This window comes from Eublepharis macularius, chromosome 8 (genome assembly GCF_028583425.1).
Source record: "Eublepharis macularius isolate TG4126 chromosome 8, MPM_Emac_v1.0, whole genome shotgun sequence".
NCBI classification, from domain to species: domain Eukaryota; kingdom Metazoa; phylum Chordata; class Lepidosauria; order Squamata; family Eublepharidae; genus Eublepharis; species Eublepharis macularius.
The window spans coordinates 128,182,584-128,205,379 of NC_072797.1; positions in this window are offsets into that span (position 1 = coordinate 128,182,584).

A 22,796-nucleotide genomic window follows, 5' to 3' on the forward strand; every position below is an offset into this window, starting at 1 on the left:
TCTTTAAAGACCATCAAATGCAGGATTTTTAAAAAAAAAACAAAATACCTCCTTATTTCCTTCTCAGGAAAAGTGTCAACAACTAGCATTTGAAAACAGAAGAATTCAACAGACTTCCTTGCTTTTTGGTTAAGCCTCACCCCTGCCAAGGAAATAAAGCCACCTCATTGTTTGCTGAAGCAACAAAGAGAGAGAGCTGACTTCCTGGAAATCTGAGTCTGTCCCAGGATGTGATGGATGTGCGTTGTTCTAACTTGCCTTATCCATCAACGTCTCGGCTGATCGTTTGATCCCAAGAGAGGAAACGTTCCAATTTGAAGAGTCTTTTTGGCGGAGGTAACCATAATTAATACCCAAATGCCCTTTTTGCTTTCCCAATAAGCATCTTTTTTGCAAGCAAAACTACAGCCTTAAATTTTTCCAATTCTTGAAGAAAGTTTCTGGGCCACTGTGAACTACATGGAAGAGAGGGTGAATCTGTTGGCGGTCCTGGAGCCCAGGCCTAGACGATTTACATGTCACAGCACAGCCAACCAGTCCTGTCAAGTTTCTGTTGGCTACAATGTACAGCTGGTGGAGGAATGGTGTGTGTGTGGGGGGGTCAAACTTGGGGTCTGCAGTTGGGGGGGGGAGAATAAGTGGAAATCACCCACCCCTCTTCTGCCAACAGTGGGACTGCTATTACCTAGGTGGAACAGCACCTTAGGATCCATTCCAGTCCACTGTTCGAAGGAGCAGTCGTCTTTTCATTCCCTGTCCCATTTACACACTAGAACCAAAATTACTCCAAGTGTGTCCTTCACTGACTGAAATTGACCCCCAGTGATCATTCAAACGAAACCTCAAATGATTAATCTGCTGTTTAAACTTTTTAAAGCATGCAAGGCTCATTCTTGCCTTTGGTCCAGAAAAATTAGGGCCCTGTAGAGTCTGGGAACTTCACACAGGTCAAAACGGCACAAGGCAACTCAATGTGGTCTTCAGGGCTTTTTTTCAGCAGGAACATGGTGGTACGGAGTTCCAGCACCTCTTGAAAATGGTCACATGGCCAGTGGCCCCGCCCCCTGATATCCAGACAGAGGGCAGTTTAGATTGCCCTCTGCGCCACTGACATGGAGGGCAATCTAAACTCCCCTCTGTCTGGAGATCAGGGGGCAGGGCCACCGACTATGTGACTATTTTCGCCGAGGGCGATTTAAACTTTAAAAAACTCCCCCCTTGTTCCAGCTGACCCAAAATGACGTCATTGTGCAGTCCTGAGTTCCACCACTGAGTTCCACCACCTCTTTTCCCAGAAAAAAAGCCCTGGTGGTCTTTAATATGTACAATAGCTACTTAAATAAATCAAAATGTTTGAAGAAGACAGGCTGAAAAGTTTGAGCCCCTCTCTTTCTGGTCAGGTATAAGAAGCAAAAGGGTCCAATGATTTAATGCGAACATGTAGAAAGAAAGAAAAACTTTCTAGAAAGTACAAGTGGAAAAAAATTACCATAATGCTTTTACAGAAGAATTCTTCCTCCTCAATAAGGAGAGTTGATAAGAATGTAGTTTAGCTATTTTAATGCCCATAGAGAGCTGGCCAAGTTGTTACTGAAATGAGATTTCCATCTGACAGGAGCCCTATAAGCTCTAGCGCCAGATAAATCCTGCTAGAACTCTGCACGCACACACAAAAATCCCAATTGTTATCTGTGCATTGTGTCTTTGTATTAAGGAAATGGAGTTCTGACAGGACAAATTAATGCACACCAGCCCAAGTTCCCTCCTTTATTCCTTCCTCTCTCGCGTGTAGATGTCACAGTTCATTGGTCTGCTTCGGTAGTCAAGTAAAATCTTTAAAACTTTGGGTGAGATTTGAAGAGAAACTCTTAAGATATTTAATAGCCTAAATCAGGGCTTTTTTTCTGGGAAAAGAGGTGGTGGAACTCAGTGGGTTGCCCTCAGAGAAAATGGTCACATGGCTGGTGGCCCCGCCCCCTGATCTCCAGGCAGAGGGGAGTTGAGATTGCCCTCGGAGGGCAATCTAAACTCCCCTCTGGAGATCAGGGGGCGGGGCCACCAGCCATGTGACCATTTTCAAGAGGTTCCAGAACTCCGTTCCCCCGCGTTCCCCCTGAAAAAAAGCCCTGGCCTAAATTAGAAACAGGCAATTGGCAAACCTGGAACTCAGGCTGACCACCAAAGGCTTTCCAACTGATCCACCATAGCCTTCCACACCCTTTGCACCTCAACGGCTTTCCTTTGTAGCAGAAAAGAGCAAGAGTCCAGTAGGGCCTATTAGACTAACAAAATTGGTGGTAGGGTATGAGCTTTCTTCAGATCAAGTGAGCTGTGACTCACAAAAGCTCGTAGCCTACCACCAATTTTGTTAGTCTTATAGGTGCTACTGGGCTCTTGCTCTTTTCTGCTGCTACAGACAGACTAACACGGCTACCCATCTTGATCTGCTTTCCTTTGTGTAAGCTAAGATACAAGCAAGGGGCTCTTTAACCCTTTCCTTTCTATTCTGATCAATTCATCCTTCACATAAATCTCAGCCTCTACACTAAAGACAGAGGCAAAAGAAGCAAAAGGCGCTAGCCCTTTGTAAGGCAAATATCAGCAGAACGCATATTATAGAGGAACAGGGAAATGCGTAAGAGATCTGCTTACAGGCTGTTTCACACGGTGGCCAACTAGTTGCCCTACAGGGCCAACAAACAAAATACTGAGGCCCAGGCCTTTACCTAATGTTGTCTCCTAGCACTGGGATTTAGAGTTTCACTGCCGCAGGATGTGGAGTTTCATCATCGGTCTTCTGTGCAGTCCCACTTTGGGACTGCGCAGGCGCAGGCTGGCCACCGGAAAAGATTTTCGAGCTCACAAACAGTAGGGAGCGCTCCCTCCCATCAACACGAGTGCGCAGAGTTTTCCCACCGAAATGCGGTGTTGCTGGGCGGAGTGAGCCCTCTTCCCCCTAAGAGGCTGCAAGTCAAAACTGAGATTCTCACAGCGGGGTAGGAGGGAGGGGATGTGTGCCTGCACAGAAGACACTAGGACAGTGATGGCGAACCTTTTCGAGCCCGAGTGCCCAAACTGCAACACAAAACTAACTTATTTCAAAGTGCCAACACTGCAATTAAACCTGAATACTGAAGTTTTAGTTGAGAAAAAACAACTCATACAGTTGTCCGAACTAATTAACATCTTTCTCTCTCTCTCTCTCTCTCTCTCTCACTCACTCAGGAGCCACGAATGAAAGTAAAGCAAGTTAAATCAAAGCAGTTTGCCCTTCTTTACACCAGCAGCCCGGCTTGCAGTCAGTCAGTGTGTGTGTCTCTCTCTCTCACTCACTCACTCAGGAGCCACGAATGAAAGTAAAGCAAGTTAAATCAAAGCAGTTTGCCCTTCTTTACACCAGCAGCCCGGCTTGCAGTCAGTCAGTGTGTGTGTGTCTCTCTCTCACTCACTCACTCAGGAGCCACAACTGAAAGTAAAGCAAGTTAAATCAAAGCAGTTTGCCCTTCTTTACACCAGCAGCCCGGCTTGCAGTCAGTCAGTGTGTGTGTCTCTCTCTCTCACTCACTCACTCAGGAGCCACAACTGAAAGTAAAGCAAGTTAAATCAAAGCAGTTTGCCCTTCTTTACACCAGCAGCCCGGCTTGCAGTCAGTCAGTGTGTGTGTCTCTCTCTCTCACTCACTCACTCAGGAGCCACAACTGAAAGTAAAGCAAGTTAAATCAAAGCAGTTTGCCCTTCTTTACACCAGCAGCCCGGCTTGCAGTCAGTCAGTGTGTGTGTCTCTCTCTCTCACTCACTCACTCAGGAGCCACAACTGAAAGTAAAGCAAGTTAAATCAAAGCAGTTTGCCCTTCTTTACACCAGCAGCCCGGCTTGCAGTCAGTCAGTGTGTGTGTCTCTCTCTCTCACTCACTCACTCAGGAGCCACAACTGAAAGTAAAGCAAGTTAAATCAAAGCAGTTTGCCCTTCTTTACACCAGCAGCCCGGCTTGCAGTCAGTCAGTGTGTGTGTGTCTCTCTCTCACTCACTCAGGAGCCACAACTGAAAGTAAAGCAAGTTAAATCAACAAGTAAAGCAAGTAAAGCAACAAGCTGGAAGGCTCGCTTAGTGCCCCTGGGACTTCTCGTTCGAACCCCGCTTAACATACTGTGCTGGCAGAAAAACACCCTCCCTTTTTCCCCCATTTCGCTTTATTTATTTTTGCTGCAACAAACTCAGGGAACCTGTACTTATATCCGCAGGTCTCCCCAGGATATTTTCACTACAGAAAGGAAAAGAAGGCCGGGAGATGAGACACTTGTGTGTGTGTCTCTCTCTCACTCACTCACTCAGGAGCCATAACTGAAAGTAAAGCAAGTTAAATCAAAGCAGTTTGCCCTTCTTTACACCAGCAGCCCGGCTTGCAGTCAGTCAGTGTGTGTGTGTCTCTCTCTCACTCACTCACTCAGGAGCCACAACTGAAAGTAAAGCAAGTTAAATCAAAGCAGCTTACTCTTCTTTAGAAAGCCAGCCCCAGCAGCCTGGCTGCTGCCTCTGCTTCCTGCTGCTAAAGAGACGGGCAGCAGGGAGGCAGCCTTGAGGAAAAGGAATCACGTGGGCAGGGCCAAAACCCATGTGATCTCTGCTCAGAGCTACTGGAACGCCATTCCAGGCGTTCCCCCTCCAAATGAGCCCTGGACATAGCGATCCGGCGACTTGGCTTGCATGCCCACAGAGAGGGCTCTGCGCGCCAGCTGTGGCACGCGTGCCATAGGTTCGCCATCGCTGCACTAGGAGAACAACAGTTACAGGTGAGTGTAACGCTTTAATCTCACTTGAAACCATCGGTTCTAGAGCCCTTTGCTTATGCGTCTCCTTGAGCAGAAATGAATCAGTAAAGCTGACATTGCTGGTCCTTCATTAGTTTCAAGTATTTTTTTAAAATAGTATTTCATGATTTATGTCATTTATAGTCCACCTTCTCCCTCAGACAAGGTAGATTACAGTGAGAGTCAATACAGCCAATTTCAAAGACATTTCAACCAACAATGTAACAGGACAAATTTGCAAAGATTTAAAGCCTGCAGAAATCCAATATAGAGTTGAAGCAATGTTAAAAAGGAGCTTAAGCTATTCTAAGATTGGCATGTTGAACAACATAGAAACTATTCTGTAGGATCATAATTACAGCAACATACAGTACATAGTAGTAAAGTCTATAGTCCCTATCTCTTCACTGATGCAGCTCTTTGAGACCACTTCCTTACAGTACAGCCCTCCTATCTGAGTAAAAAGCCCTCTTGAATAACTCAGTTTTGCATAGCTTGCAGAAAGTCCGGAGAGAGGGAGCTTTCCTGACTTCTTCAGGTAGATCATTCCATAAGGTGGAATGCACCTGAGATTCCATGTGCACATTTTGCCCATGAGCAAGGTGGCACCTGCAGAAGGCCCTGTTCAGATGATCAAAGCTGCCATGGTGGAACATAGGAAGAGAGGCAGTCCCGTAGACAAGGGTCATTTCATAGAAAAAGAGCTGGAGGAACTCATTAGCATAACTCATTAGCATATGGCACGCCCCTTGCCATCACTGGAAGTGTGTCGTTAGTATAACTGATTTGCATATGACACAACCTCTGACATCACCTATCCTGGTTGTTTTGGACCCAATCCGGGTCAAAATTGGGCCCAAAAAGGCAAAAAGGGGTTGAAAATGGCCGAAAAGTGGATCAAAATGGTCAGGATCGGGCCACTGCTGAGTGGGAGAGTGATCCACCACCCGTCAGAGGCCCAATCCGGGCCGTTTTGGCCCCAATCCAGGCTGAAATGGGCCCAAAATGGCCGAGAGTCAGGTGGGCGGGGCCACCTGACATGTGACCTCTTTGGGGAACTGCCAGAACTGCATTCCTGTGCATTCCCCCTTGAAATGAGCCTGCCCGTAGATATGATGGACCAAGGCCATGAAGAGCTTTTTATGTGACAGCCAATACCTTGTATTGAGCCCAGTAAAGCCAACTGGGACTCTAAACCAGGGCTGGGATCGTCCAATAGCCCATTAGCAGGAGGATTAATTTCAGCAGCATTTGCAGTACTTCAAGCAACAAGTTGCCACTAAGTCTAATATCACTGCGAGGGTTGCCAACAACCTGGAGGAAAAAAATGTTTTGCCCATTTTAACAGAAGCGTAACGGGATGTTATTTGTTAAGTAATGTCATTTGCCACCGTCCTATGAAAAGCTTGAGCTTCCCATTTCTACACATTCAGCCTCTGTTAGAGGGGCAAGATGGTTTTTCTCCAGATTGTTGGCAACTTTCACTGTTGCCCATTTCCATTACCGGAAATTGCCTATATCGTAGTCCTTACCAGTGCGGAAGAACATGATGAATGAACCGGACGCTGTTCTTGAATGCAGAGTTTCCACTTGCTACTAACAACAATTGATAGCTCTGTCCTCCAAGAATGTGTTTGGTCTTCTACTTTCAGAGGCAATTTCCAGCACAGACTTGCCCAATTTGCAGTGTAAATGATCAAAACGCTTATAAAAATGCATTTTCATATCTGTGTTGCATTACGCCTCCCCCCACAAACACAAAATGCTTTCCCCTTCAAGATATTTCTGTATGTGTCCGGCATGATTAATGGAAGATCAGCAAAGCTGTAGAGTAATCAAGCAATATGTATTAGTACATTTGGATAATGCAGGTTTACCATGACTACAAACCAGAATGAATTACGGAGCTCGGATTTTATTTTTTCACCCTTTGTAAAAGATAAACCATTCTTTTTGGTGCTTGGCGTTCTACTAATTATTTTGTTAATTTGTGAAAAATAGAATTTAGAATATAACAGTACAATCTTATGCAAAGTTACTTCAGTCTGCTAAAATCAATAGATTTAGACTGGAGCATCCTCATAGGTTTGCCTTCCGAATGACATATTTTACTTCCCAAATGAGACACTTTTTAATGTTTTCTTGATCATTGAGGGAAACGCTTTGGAAGCTTAAACCCAACAAATAATTGCTGTCAGATGTATAATTTCAGGGATAAAATACTTGCCTTCCAATAGCTTTTGTTTTTGTTGTGTCCAGTGGCATGGCCTATCTGCCAATATCAGGCTGTGGGTTTGTGCCATCGTTGAAGATAAGATTGCTCATGTCTGCCCAACAGCGAAGTCTGCCTTTTAAGTTTGCTTCCAGGTGCAAGTCAGAGTGCTGGTTATAGCCTACGTAGGCCGAAAGAGCTTGGGACCAGGGCACATGGAAGTCATCCATGTCTTATGTGATCTTAGATCTTCAGTTGGTGCCCTACTTGGAGTACATCCACCTTCAACCGTTAGGGAGTGGCAACCAAAGTCCGAGTCTTCGCTATTGTGGCATCCTAATTATGTAACACTGTCCTCAAACATATAGCATCCGTTTCACTATCTTGCAGGCTGCAAATGAAAATGAGCCAGCTGCCCAAAGGTTTGGGCCGTTTTCACATTGCTTACCGGCCACAGAACATCGCGCCATGCTCCCGGAACGACAGCATCTTCCTGGCGTGATTTTGCGCGAGAACGGCAGTGCTGGGAGCTTGACACGATGTTCTGTGGCCAGTAAGCAGTGCGAAAACGGCCTTTGGCATGATACAATTTTGGTACCGTTTATGGTATCTAGGATGCAGGGAGATTGTGTTTGCTATAGATTTGGATATATTCTGGTTTGCTCGTTTTTGTATCCTATCGTTTTTCACATTTGAATGTAAGCTGCCTTTAGGGACCGCTGGCAAACAGTTGCTTCAATTGGAAGAGTGGAAGTTGCACTATTTCCCCTGCTTGAGTGTCTTCTGCAGATTGCCTAGCTGATAATCCACACACCCCCTTCACCTCCATGCTGTTTCGGCTTGTAGATCTTAACACCTTCACATCCAGCCCATAAAACTCCAGAGTGTCTCTCCTTCTCACTCCAGAGGCGAAAAGGCCAGCAACCCAGAGGTGCTTTCTCACACACCCAAACCACTGATGCTGTTTTCTGCCATGGTCCTGCTATTCCCTCAAGCCAACAATATCCTATACGATTTAAATTCTAAGCAGATCAACTTGATATTATAACTGGGGCGGGGGGAGCAAAAAATATCCCAGCAGCATTTGCTGGAGATTTCCATCACTCCCGTTCTGCTATACTCCCCCCAACCCCTTCCAAATGCAATGTTATGCGATGGCATCAGCCATTGCAGCAGGCGAGTCCGTCTCTCCAGCTGGATCCTCAGCGGGCCCATATGGCTTACAAACACATGCTAAGGGGGGGGGGAGCTCTCAATAGTTTGCTTACGAGACTAAACACAAGGGCTCGAAGACAGCCTCGTGAATGAAGAAAGAACAAGCGTCTTAAGGCATGCCTTTTACACAATGGGCTGTGAAGGCATTCGTAAGCCGCCCCCCTCGCTTTGAAGAGCCTGAAAAATGGCAGGAAAATGACTGAAAAATGGCAGGAAAATGACTGAAAAATGGCAGAGCCAGACCCTTGGAGCAGCCAGGTTCTGGCAGCGAACAGACTAGCAGGAACCAGCCATGGACTCTGCCCCACAAAGGAGCCACTTGGGGTTACCGTCAGTGTGGGGAGGTTCAGGTTCCTCTCCTTGGCCTCCAGCCTGAGATGGAGCTATCTGCCAAGAGGCTCTGGCTGCCCAGTTCTCAGTCCCATTGGAACGGTGAAGAAAAGCTTCCAAATTGCTCTGGCAGTTCAGGAATACTCCCCCTCAACAGGGTGGGGGGGGGTTTGCCTATGCATGCTGCTGCTTACATAAGAAGCTGGTCCCAGATTAGTAAAAAAAAAATTCTGAATGGCCCCACTCATCCTCATTGCCAGCGCCACTTCTTCCCTGCCAAGCGTGGAAACCACAAGCAATTAACCACCATGGCAAACCTCACATTTGTATAAACACTGCAACGTTTAGCACGCTGCACAAACTGGAGCCGGCAGAATTCCCTGCAGCAACACGTGTTGAACTGGAAACGTTGCTTCACAAATAATCTCCGCTCCTTTGCGGCGTTTCCCGCTCCAGATTACATTTTTCGGGGTCCTTTGACCTGTAGGAAATAATTGTAATGGGGGGGGGGCGTCTTTGGAAGAACAATGATGCGTATCCTGCAGTCCACTTATAATGATGATGATGATGATTGATTGATTTCTATACCGCCCTTCAGGACAACTTCTGCAAGTGCAACTGCCCCTGAATTAACGAAGATGTTTTTAAAATTGGCAGTACTTTGTTGTGCCCAGAGAGCTTGATGGTATCCACCCAGGCATGTTCACTTGTGCAAGTACTAGCACTAAGGGCTACAATTGTGGTTTACGTTTGTTATTATTTAATAATGTACAATGCTACTTGACTGGGGTGCACGGTTAGCACTAACATTGCACAAGGATCATGGACAGAGATGTGGCCATGTGGGCAGAGATCCTTCCATTAACAGAACTGCACGACCTCAGAGATATTCAACCAGCATTTTGTTGGCTGAGCACCAGTTTTCTGTGTGAATGAGAGCCCTGAAATGACATTGTAGCGATGGGTTCCTGTGACAACCTGCTCATCTGCCAATGTACAAAGTGCACAGGTACTGCAGGGGCCCCCAAGCAAGCACACAGGCCCTTCTATAGTCACTGCACTATGAGCACTTGGGATCTGCAACCATGAATGTCTCCCTAAATACACTTTTACAAACTCAGCATGAATATAAGAAGAGCTCTGCTGGATCAGACCTGCGGTACAACACCAACAACATTCTATTTATATACCACCCTTCAAGACAACTTAACACCCACTCAGAGAAGTTTACAAAGTATGCAAAGGAGTTCGCCGTGTTAGTCTGTAGTTGCAAAACAGCAGAGTCCAGTAGCACCTTTAAGAGTAATCAACTTTATTGTAGCATAAGCTTTCAAGAACCACAGCTCTCTTCATCAGATGCATCTGAGAGAGCTCTGAAAGAGCTGTGACTGACTTACAGTCACCCAGCTAGCTTCAAGCGGAGGAGTGGGGAATCAAACCCAGCTCTCCGGATTTCAGTCCCGACTCTTAACCACTACACCAACCTGGCTCTCAGCATCCTGTCTCATAGTGGCAAACCAGTTATTCTGGAGAGTCAGCATGAGGACATCGAGGCCGAGGCCTTCCCCTGCTTCTGCATCCCAGCACTCATATTCCTAGGCTTGGCAGTGGAGAGTGCCCTCAAGTCATACTGACTTAAGGTGACCCCTGGTGGAGCTTCCATGGCAAGAGACTAACAGAGGTGCTTTGCCATTGCCTGCCTCTGCAACCCTGGTCTTTCTTGGAGGTCTCCCATCCAATTACTAACCAAGGCCGACCCTGCTCAGCTTCTGAGAGCCAAGCCACAAGTGACGCCTTACACAGGTTGGACACTTGTCAGCTTACCTCAAGTTTTGATGGGAAATGTAGGCGTCTTGGTTTTACAGCTGGGCTCTCCATTACAGCTGCATGACCAGGACGCCTACATTTCCCATCAAAACTTGAGGGAAGCTGATAAGTGTCCAACCTGTGTCAGGCGTCACTTGTAGCTTGGCTCACAGATCTGACCAGATCTGGCCGACATCAGCTATCCAGGTCAGGGTATTCATAGGCTTATTCCTTCTGTCCCCATGGGTAGTAGCCACTGATGGACCGCTCCTCCACGAATTTACACAACCCTTCTATAAAACCATTCACACTTGTGGCCATCACTACCTCCCACTGGCAGTGAAATCCAGAGTTTAATTATTCCTTGAGTAAGGAAAGTATTTGTCCTGAACCGACTTCCCAACAACTTCATTGGGTCCCCTTATGTGCCCGCTGCCCAACTCACACATTTGACCTGAGACAATGCCTGGAGCAGCTAGGTAACACGGTGACTGAAAAAAATTGTATGCCATAGGTAAAGGTAAAGGTAGTCCCCTGTGAAAGCACTGAGTCATTACTGACACATGGGGGGACGTCGCATCATGACGTTTTCTTGGCAGACTTTTGTTACAGGGTGGTTTGCCATTGCCTTCCCCAGTCATCTACACTACACAGGAAACCGGGGTACTCATTTTACTGACCTCGGAAGGATGGAAGGCTGAGTCAACCTTGAGCTGGCTACCTGAACCCAGGAAAAGAGGTGGTGGAACTCAGGACCGCACAATGACATCGCTTTGGGTCAGCTGGTACAAGGGGGGAGTTTTTAAAAGTTTAAATCGCCCTCAGCGAAAATGGTCACATGACCGGTGGCTCCGCCCCCTGATCTCCAGACAGAGGGGAGTTTAGATTGCCCTCCGTGCCAAGTGGCGCAGAGGGCAATCTCAACTCCCCTCTGTCTGGAGATCAGGGGGCGGGGCCACCGGCCATGTGACCATTTTCAAGAGGTGCCGGAACTCCATTCCACCGCATTCCAGCTGAAAAAAAAAGCCCTGGCCATAGAAGAAGCTGAACCGTGCCTTGAAAATTCCAGCTACCATCTTGCATTCATCTATCACAACATGTAGTTTTCATTCCCTACTCTATCAATACCATCACAGCAAGAGAAGGAAAAGGGACAAAGCAAGATTCTCTGATCTGTCTGCAGAATAACCCCATAAACACTTCAATTGTCCAGCAGGCACAGTCACGCCCAGTCTGAGCCTTTTTGGTGCAGGCAAAAATGGCTGATTATTAAGTGTGCTGCCTTATATTTAGCCAGACTGCTCATCTATCAAGGTCGGAATTGTCTACTCTGACAGGCAGCAGCTCTCCAGGGCCTGTGCTCAAGGCCTTTTCACATCACCTGTGTTTAGCAGGAGATTCCTGGAGCTGGACCCAGCCCCCCTGCATACAAAACAGACGCCCTGCCCCATGGCCCTTCTCCCAGTTGGAAGGAGACCCTACACATTGCTTTGGGAAATGATCAAGAGAAGACATGTGAACCTTTTTCTGGGTAAGGGTAAAGTGTGCATCCAATTTTAAGTCATAAAAAAGCTTTGCCTTAAATAGTAAAAATCAAACAACTGAAGAAGCCAAGCAGGGCCCATTCTGAAGGACTAAGAGTCTCTACACGAGACATCTTAAACGGGATGCTCAAGTGTAGGGAGATGCAATGTAAGCCGGGAAGTGGAGTTTTAAAAGACAGAGCTGGCGGAGAGCGCTCCTCAGAGGGTTTTGTTAATTTCATCTTCGCCTCCCTGAACGCTCTGTCAATTTCACCTACCCTTCAGGGTGACGAAGATGAAATGAACAAACTCTCCTCTGGGTCTGTCTTTTTAAACTACCCTCCAGTAGAAAGGTGAAATTGACAGAGCCTTTCACTCTTGTCTTTTTAAACTATGCTTCCCGGCTAACATTGCGTCTCTGTACACTTGAATGTTCCCGTGTAAGTTGTCATGTGTAGAGAGACTATAAGTTCCAGGGCATTGCTGGATAAGAGGGTGACTGCTCATCCGCCATTGGCATAGTTTGGATCCCAACTGTTTACAGAATATCCAATGAGGCAGAGCTGAGGAAAGAGGGGTTGTGCAATCTAACTTTTTGTGTCTGTTTCCAGCAAAGAATGTGCATAAATGTCACAACAAAACTGCACAGCCTGTTCTCCTCTCCCCTGTTCTTACTGAAAATAAAACAAGGGAGAGAAGAATGAGAGAAACCACACAGCTCTCACACATCCTTAGGCCAGAGACAGGACGACAGATTTCAGTGGATCTCAAAGGGCAAGATTCCTGGCTACATTTAGAGGGCCCATGAGTAGACACATAAAGCACAACAAGTTCCCAGTTTTGTTTTTGAAGAACACTTACTGAAGTTAATACTTTATCCCTCTTGGTAACTGAAGCAATAGGTATGGTCAAGAACAGGGCGTTTTTTCCGGGGAAAGAGGTGGTGGAACTCAGTGGGTTGCCCTTGGAGAAAATGGTCACATGGCTGGTAGCCCCGCCCCCTGATCTCCAGACAGAGGGGAGTTTAGATGGCCCTCTGCATCGCTCAGCAGCTCGGAGGGCCATCTAAACTTCCCTCTGTCTGGAGATCAGGGGGCGGGGCCACCGGCCATGTGACCATTTTCAAGAGGTTCCAGAACTCCGTTCCACCGCGTTCCTGCTGAAAAAAAGCCCTGGTCAAGAATCAAGGTAACAACTATAGCACTATTGTCAATTCCAGTCAGTTTTTCTTTTTTCCCTGAACGATTTGTGCCTGTGGCATGCACGCGTAGCACACTGGGTCACTCTAATATAACCAGGCAGCTAGACATGATCACGTATGGCTTGAAACCCAGGGAGACATGATCTAAGTGGCACCTCAGCTCTGGACTCAGCTTCAATATCCTGGGACCATAAAATATGCCTCTAATGAAGAAGAAAGAGAAGCCAGAGGCAGATGGATATAAATGCAGTGGAAAGCTACAACATTACCCACAACAGAGGTCTGGCTGGAGAAGATGATGGAGTATGCTCAGATGGCCAAACTTGTGTCTTTGATTAGAGAAAAGTCACTGGACAAATATATTGCTACCTGGAAGCCCCTTATAGACTTTTGTGGAAAACAGAGAGAAATGAACTGATGGTCTGTGTGTCTGAAGATTGGGAGATAAGAGAAAATGTTTTAGAGGGGAAGGAGATGTAGTTATTTAAGATTAATTTGGAATTAAGGTATAATATTGTTGGTAAAGGTAAATTTGGAGTTAGGGTATAATATCTAATACATATATCTTTTCAAAGAAAATTAGTAATTATTCCTAATTTCTCTTGTTGTTACTGTTGCTTGGTAGATATCTGTTTTTCCTTTTTCTTAGATGGTGTTAATTTCAGGTATGTTCTCTCAGTCCCTCTGATCATGAGAAATGCCTCAGCCCAGCCCAAGCCACCCCCGTGCATGGGTGGGCTGCCTATCCAGCTTGATTCCCATGCAGATATCCCAGAAGAAGGTTCCAACAAGACATATCCCAGGGGACCAGGTGGATCGCTCAATCACAAAGTAGATTTGGAACAGCATACTGTAGTGCAGCAACATCTAGAACAGCTTCTACTAAATAAAGGAGAAGCACCAAAGCTACGCTCACTTCAAGTTCCTGGAGTGATACAGCTTGCAAGGTACCCAAGACTGACTTACAGCTCAAGGTTGTCAACGAATCCAGCTAACAAGTCCACAATCTGTCAGGTAACCAGTTTTGGGATCTACAAGGGCTTCTTAAACCTGAGACTTTACCAGGTTCTAGTGATTAGCTTCTATAAGCCCCATTCCACAGCCTGTTGACATTTCAGCTTCTGCTCCGTTTCTGTCCTTGGCCTTCCTGATCAAGCCATGGTCCTACTTGGCCTACCCAGTCCTACCCAGTAGACCAGCAGTTTTGAAAACATCTGCAGCATGAGATGCCTTCATTAGCAACTTCTACAGGCTGTGCCATTTGCACTGCCAGTTCTGCATCTCTGAGGAAATCATAGAATCATAGAGTTGGAAGGGGCCATACAGATCTTCTAGTCCAACCTCCTGCCCAATGCAGGATCAGCCTAAAGCATCTCTGACAAATATTCATCCAGCCTCTTCTTGAAAACTGCCAGGGAAGGGGAGCTCACCGCCTCCCTAGCAGCTGATTCCACCTTCGAACTACTCTGACCGTGAAAAAGTTCTTCTTAATATCCAGCTGGTACCTTTCTGCATATCATTTAAGCCCATTGTTTCAGGTCCTACCCTCTGCTGCCAACTGGAACAGCTCCTTGCCCTCCTCCAAATGACAGCCTTTCAAATATTTAAAGAAAGCAATCATGTCCCCCCTTAACCTCCTCTTCTCCAAACTAAACATTCCCAAGGCCCTCAGCCTTTCCTCGTAGGGCTCAGTCTCCAGACCCCTGATCATCCTCATTGCTCTCTTCTGCATCCTCTCGATTTTGTCCACATCCTTTTTGATGTGAGGCCTCCAGAACTGCACACAGTACTCCAGGTGTGGCCTGACCAAGGCAGTATAGAGAGGGACTATGACCTCCTGCGATTTCGATGCAATGGCCCTTTTGATGCAACCCAAGACTGAGTTTGCCTTTTTTTGCCACTGACTGCTCATATTTAGTTTACAGTCCACTCTTACCCCAAGATCTCTTTTGCATACAGTACTACCCAGAAGTGTATCCCCCATCCTGTATTTGTGCTTCACATTTTTGTGGCTCAGATGTAATACTGTGCATTTATCTATGTTGAATTGCATCCTGTTCACAACCTCCCACTTCTCCAGAGTATTTAGGTCTTGTTGAATTTTAACTTTATCTTCTTGGGTGTTTGCTACTCCTCCCAGTTTGGTATCATCAGCAAATTAATGAGTAGCCCATTTACCCCTTCATCTAGATCATTGATTAAAATATTGAAAAGTACCGGACACAAAACCGAGCCCTGCAGCACCCCACTGGACACCTCCCTCCAATCTGATGGAACGCCATTGACCACCACTCTTTGGGTGTGGTCTTCTAACCAGTTCCCTATCCCCCAAACGGTCCTATTTTCCAGTCCGCAGTCTTCCAGTTTACCCATTAGAATGCCATGGGGGACCTTATCAAAAGCTTTACTGAAATCTAGGTAAATCATGTCAAGTTCCCACGATTCAGTAAGCTCGTCAATCGATCAAAGAAGGAAACCAGGTTGGTCTGACAAGATCTGTTGGGGACAAAACCATGCTGACTTCCCCGGATCACTAAGCGGTCCTTCAAATGCTTACAGATCGGTCCCTTTAAAACCTGCTCTAATATTTTCCCAGCAACAGAAGTCAGACTGACCGCAGTGTCTACCAATGTAATTCCCAAGAACCACATCCTGCTTCCCCTCAAGCACCTTTTCTACACTCCTTACTTTCCTCCAACTTAGGGCCAAGCTACACATGACGAATGACACTTGAACAGCAAGTGTATTTCTCCCTGTTCACTTGCCCTCCACTCAATCCACTTGCCGTTCAAGTGTCATTCGTCATGTGTAGCTTGGCCCTAACTGGAGCAGGAAACATGTCAGAAAAGTCCAGGATACATCACCTTTATATCTGCAGGGAGTACCCATTCAGAAACAGTTACCGCCATCACAAAAGGGCACTGGGCTTGGAACCTATCAAAATTCTGTGATTGGCCCTATGGCAGCCATTTTATGGTTAGCTGTGTTCCCCACGGCAGCCATTTTGCAGTGGCACCCATTGTCTGTTTTCAAAAGTGGCCATAGGCTCAACAAGTTTGGGTAACTCTATTCCACTTGTTCACTGATAAGAAGAGCCAGCAGTTGTTACAGACATGCTTTGCAGTTATACAGCAAGGCCCTCTAGGTTTTTGATCTTGGACAGTGAGCAGGAGACAGCATTTGATAGCCAGTCACAAATCTAAGCCTGACGTGTGTTAAGCACTTCTGCCTATGCAGGGCTTGAAATAAACTTTTTTGGGTCAGCTGTGGTCAGTTGGTACCGCTTTCTGTGAAGACGTGCCGTGGCTTTTATTGGGATTGGTGCATAAAACCAGCTGTTTCATCTGTTTGAAAAATAATCCAACTTTGCCAAATACACCATAAGTCTTTCTATTCAAAAACAATCAGTCCACAAATGCTCCCTGCCCCTCTCTAAAATAACCTACCCTTCAACAGTGGCTTGCTTAGGCAACATAAATCCAAAGCCTGGAAAGATTTTAGGACACTCTACTCCACTTATTAATATAGATTTTGGGGGACTACAATTCCCAGAATGCAGAGAGAAAGAAAAGCAAATTAACCAAGATGGATATGAGCTAAGTGGAGGTCACACATTTTCAGCTACAACCTGCATTTGGGGAGCCTGAAGAGCCAGCCTGGCTGGTTCAGTGTCCCATAGCCCAGTCCTGGTGGCCCCGTTGCCATTGTGTTGACAACTTTTAAATTCGATATATTGTCTAAGGCTTTCATGGGTGGAGAACGATGGTTGTTGTGGATTTTCCGGGCTGTATTGCTGTGGTCTTGGCATTGTAGTTCCTGACGTTTCACCAGCAGCTGTGACTGGCATCTTCAGAGGCGTAGCACCAAAAGACAGATCTCTCAGTGTCAAACTGTGGTGAAGATGTTAGCAGGTGATTTATATCTACTCAGGAAGGTGGGTTTGTGTTGCGTCATCCTGTAAGAGTTTCCCAGGGTGTGGAATGCTAATGGAATGCCAATGCTTCACTGTATCCTGAGGAGGTTCTTTGCGTATGGATTGGTGCTTGATATGCTAATCTTATCTGCAGGGCTATTGTAAGATGTAGAGTATTTTGTTAGCCTGTTAACCTTCCTGAGTAGATATAAATTACCTGCTAACATCTTCTCCACAGTTTGACACTGAGAAATTCTGTCTTTCCATGCTACACCTCTGAAGATGCCAGTCACAGCTGCTGGCGAAACGTCAGGAACTACAATGCCAAGACCACGGCAATACAGCCCGGAAAATCCACGACAACCAACTTTTAAATTCATTCTCACACTAGCAGTCCCCTTGAGTTTGATCTGCAATTATCAGGTGATACAATTCAGCTCTACCCTTCAGTCGTCCATTTCCCCACATTAAATCTCTACTAAAATGCTAGGACATATTTTCCTGGCCAGTTGGCAACCTTAAATGCCATTCAGCAGAAAAGGGATCCATCCGTTCCATTCACAGAGGTGCCTTCTCCTGGTGTCTCTTGCATAATGCTGCCAACAGGCCAGGGGAAAAAAACCCTGCCCCGTAAATAGAGGATTAATGAGTGGAAATGGACAGCTGGAGCTTTAACGACAGAGGTAAATAACATCAACAGCTAAGTAACTTCTCATTAAGCCTTTGCTAAAGGGACAGGACATTTTTTCTCTCCAAGCAGCTGGCAAACCTGGTCTTGGAGTTCACCTTGATTGCACACAACAGGCTGAAAGGAGGCTTCCACATCCGTTTTCAAAAACGAAATCACTCCCTCTTGTTCTACACAATTATACACCTTTTCACTGATCAGATGATTTGTTTTCAAGGTTTTTTTGTAGCACACCTCAAGAGGCAGCGTTGTGTAATGGCTAGAGTTCCAGACTTGGATTTGGGAGACCTAAATTCAAATCCCCCTCTGCCATGGAAGTTCACTGGGTTCGGGCCTGTCACTCTCTCAGCCTAACCTTCCCCCAAAAGTGGTTGTTGTGAGGATAAAGCAGAAGTGAAAATAACGTTATAAGCTGGTATGAGTCCCGCTGCAGAGAAAAGCCCGGAATACATATAAACGTTGAGGTACCTGCTGCAAGTCAAATCGTCATTACCACAATCTTCAGTACAATCATCACTGCTAATGGAACTGACTATGTCCTTAGGTAAAGGTAAAAAAAGGTAAAGGTGCAAGCACTGAGTTATTACTGACCCATGGGGGGATGTCGCATCACGACGTTTTCTTGGCAGACTTTTTGTTACGGGGTGGTTTGCCATTGCCTTCCCCAGTCATCTATGCTTTACCCCCAGGAACCTGGGTACTCATTTTACCGACCTCGGAAGGATGGAAGGCGGAGTGAACCTTGAGCTGGCTACCTGAACCCGGCTTCCGCCAGGATCGAACTCAGGTCATGAGCAGAGCTTGGGCTGCAGTACTGCAGTTTACCATTCTGCACCACAGGGCTCTTATAAATGTACAACTGTTAACTGTTGTTAAATATCTCTTGTTTAGTGGTGGTGGGGAGTGCCCTCAAGTCATAGCTGATTTATCGCAACCCCTAGCAGGGTTTTCACGGCAAGAGGCTATCAGAGGTGGTTTGGCATTGCCTGCCTCTGCATAGCAACCGCGGCCTTCATTGGAGGTCTCCCATCCAAGGGGGATGCAGCTTAGCTTCTGAGATATGATGAGATCAGGCTCACCTGGGCTATCCAAGTCAGTCTGTCCTTAAGTAACCACTGGATAATACTCAACATGTCAAGAGATAATTCTCACCAACTCCTACTCCAAAATACATTCAAAGTTATAGGAATTGATTTTAGGTGTGTATACATACACACGTATGTACACACATACACACTTCACATAACGGTATAACATGGTTCTGAGAAATAAGAATGATGCCCGCAGTTCAGGTATTGCCTCAGTGCTAGGCCCTAAGCATATCTGTTGTCAGCAATGCCGTCTTATTTCACAGAGCTGCAGAGGTAATGTATTTAATACACTTAATGCTGAAATAATTTATTTGATACTTGGAAAAGCACAAGACATTTTGATGAAGCTCCAAACAGTGTCCCCTGGAGCTGAAATATATGCCATAAATGATTGTCAGTTAAACAACAGACAATATACTGCCCTTTAATAGTACCCCACAATCTGGCGCCTGAGGGGGGCCACCTCACCCGAACAGCAGGGCTAGCCCTGAGGATAAATTAAACACAAGGCTCATTCATCTGTCCACTCACTTTGGAGAGCTCGTTTCTGTTTTCTATGGTGTTAACATTCAGAAGTGAAGTGCTAGAAAACTTTGGTTCGAGAAAAAACCTTTGGATTGATGGGATGCTCGCTGGTGGTCCAAAGATGGAGAGACAAGACAGAGAGCACCAGTAGGTCACGCCACGCTCCTCCCGTTTCCAAGCTGCTGCCTCATAACTGAAGAGAACTAAGTGTACTTTAAAGACACTACTAGGGAACGAAGTTGCGCCGCCTGAAACAACTCGAGTACAAAAAACAGCGAGCCCGCTGGCTCGGTATGACAGCCTGGCATGAACGTAACCCCTCAGAGTTCTTCTACTCTCGGCTCACCTCAGAACACAGCATTCGGCTCAGAGGTTCTGCCCTGATGTTCAAAGCCCTCCATGAGATTGGCTCTATCAATCAAAGCGACCACTTCTCACTCCAAGAACATGATCTCTCATGCCAGCTGTGATTCACTAGGGGGAAAAAAAATTCAATTGCTTCCAGACAGGGAAGGATTGGGAGGGCAAGGTGCAAAACTGTTGAAGCTGCCAGACTTAAGTCTAGGAAATTCACTCTTGGCAAGAAATGAGCAGTCAAAAACCAGACAATGGCTTGAAAGCAGAACTGCTTTCATATAGACAGACACCCACCTCTATACAGCAGAGACAATGCGCATATTCACTTATTTACACGTGTTGATTTCTAAGTGACCTATAAGGAGTAGAAAGCAAATTTGCTTGCCATTTTCATAAGGCTAGCTTGGAACGACAGTGTTTCGCTTTCCTCTCATGCTTTTCCCCCCATTTTAAAAAAAATTATTGATAAATTTAAAATGCCCTTAAAAGGGGGGAAAAACAGGAGAAAAAAGAATAGAAACTAGAGAAAAAACGAAAAATGATACATATATAAGAAATTATTTTCAATTTTCTCTACACCTGTAATATCCTTACAAACATTACACTTGTCGTCTTAATACCTAAAAATTTTACCTTTTCTGTATTCCCCCCTTTATTTAATTCCCCCAACTTTATCTTCTTGGAAATCAAATCCACAAATCATCCCCGTTTCATGCAGAAAGTCAATATGGGGTTTCTGAATTGTTATGAATGTAGACAATGTTTTATCTCTGATCAAAGCTGTAAGTTTAGCCACCTCAGCTAACTCCGTCATTTCCCTCTCATTCTTGATAACAGTTATCTAACAGACCCCAATGCTCTTGAAGTGAAGCCTCAAACAAAAAGAGAAATGCACAGCAGGAAGGTGCAAGAGCCTTCTAAAGCAGAAGTCATGAAGAATGAAACAGCACAAGCCAAGGAAACATTTTCAAACAAACAAATCACTTCAGCAAGTTATATCCTCAAACATACCTTGCCCTCCCAAATCCCCCCTTTCCTCCCCCAGTGGAGACCCCAAAGCAGCTTACGCCATTATTCTATCCTCCTCCATTTTAACTGCACAAGTCTGTGGCACAAGTTGGACTGAGAGCAGCTCGCCCAAGACCATCCGGTGAGCTTCCAAGGTAGAATGGAAATTTAAATCTATTTCTTAAAATATTTGCATGCCCACCTTTCTCCTGAGCATCAGCTTAGATTGCCCAGATCCTAGTTGGATACCCTACCCCTGTACCACCACTGGCTCCGGAAACAACTTTTTTCCACCGGTGAATCACAGCTGGTATGAGAGATCACATGTCTTGAATTTAGAAGCAATCACTTTGATTATCAGAGCCAATCAGGGCAGAAGCTTTCAGCGGAGTGCTGTCTGATGAGAAATGGAGTTTGAACCGTGTTTGTGTCCATCCCACCCTGTGAGCCGATATGTCAATTAAGGTAAGAAATGCTTTTCATTACAGTTTCTTAAAATTTGTTCCTCCGAGCTTCTAAGTTTAACAGGAAAGCTGAATGAGGAAGATAATTGCTCCTCTGAGCCACTGTAGGAGCTAACCTTGGGTTGGATCCAAAAAAGCTCCACTGGCAAGGGTGAGTTTTGTTCGTCCGTCCCCCTCTCACCCACAGCCCCTCAGTTGGTCACACATGCAGTTCCTGAAGGTCTACTGACCCTGCCCAGAGCAGAGGAGGTTGTACCAAGAGAGGAAGGGGGAGAAGTCCCCCTCTACAAGCTTTATTTGGTAACCATGCTTTGGATCGAGCTCACTGGGATTATTACCAACTTAAATAGCCCTAGATCAAGATAGGTAACCGTGTTAAGTTTGTCTGAAGCAGCAGAAAAGAGCTAGAGTCTAGTAGCACCTAGAAGACAAACAAAATTGGTGGTAGGGTATGAGCTTTCGTGAGTCACAGCTCACTTCTTCAGATAAATAGCCCTGTAAAACTAATAACAGTTTTCAGGGTTTTTTTTACATGGGAGTCCTTGATTTTTTTAAAAAAATGTCTTTTGACTTAATTGGAGATGTTTGGCCTTAAAATCAGAGGACTGAAATGTTTTTTACTACCGTAAGAAATTAATGTTTAAAAAGAAAACTCGTTTTGATCCATACATTCATCACAGAGTTTAAAAGGGCTTAAGTTTGGGTTGGGACGTAGGAGCGATGGTCCTCCAGCGTGATCCTTACTGCAGAACAAACTGTCGTGGAGAACGCCGATGAGGATAAAGAACCACAGTGCAATGTATTGTCGAAGGCTTTCACGGCCGGAGAACAATGGTTGTTGTGGGTTTTCTGGGCTGTATGGCCGTGGTCCTGGCATTGTAGTTCCTGACGTTTCGCCAGCAGCTGTGGCTGGCATCTTCAGAGGTGTAGCACCAAAAGACAGAGATCTCTCAGTGTCACAGTGTGGAGAAGATGTTGGCAGGTCATTTATATCTACTCAGGAGGGGTGGGGTTGGGCTGAGTCATCCTGTAAGAAACTCTGGGGAACTCTGGGAAACTCTTACAGGATGACTCAGCCCAACCCCACCCCTCCTGAGTAGATATAAATGACCTGCCAACATCTTTTCCACACTGTGACACTGAGAGATCTCTGTCTTTTGGTGCTACACCTCTGAAGATGCCAGCCACAGCTGCTGGCGAAACGTCAGGAACTACAATGCCAAGACCACGGCTATACAGCCCAGAAAACCCACAACAATCACAGTGCAATCCTGGTTTAGATCCAGAGGTGTCTCGCAAAGTCTCTTTATTTGCAGTTGCGGCAAGAAGCAAAGGTGGTATCTCTCAGTGCTTTTGGATAGATAATTTGCTATTAAATAGTGGCCCTTTTCACACTGCTTACCGGCCACGAAACATCATGCCAAGCTCCCGGAACGACAGCGTCTTCCTGGTACGATTTCACGCGAGAACTGGTACGATTTCGCACGTGAAAACAGCCAGTATCGGGGTTCTATCTGATATTGATGTATTGACATTTTGTAGTTTACAGAGTTTATGGACTGTATATTAATCATGTGTTTTAAACTATAAATTTGCTATGGCCAATGGCTAATTGCAATAAACTTACCTTACTTACAGTGCACTCCTAGGCAGA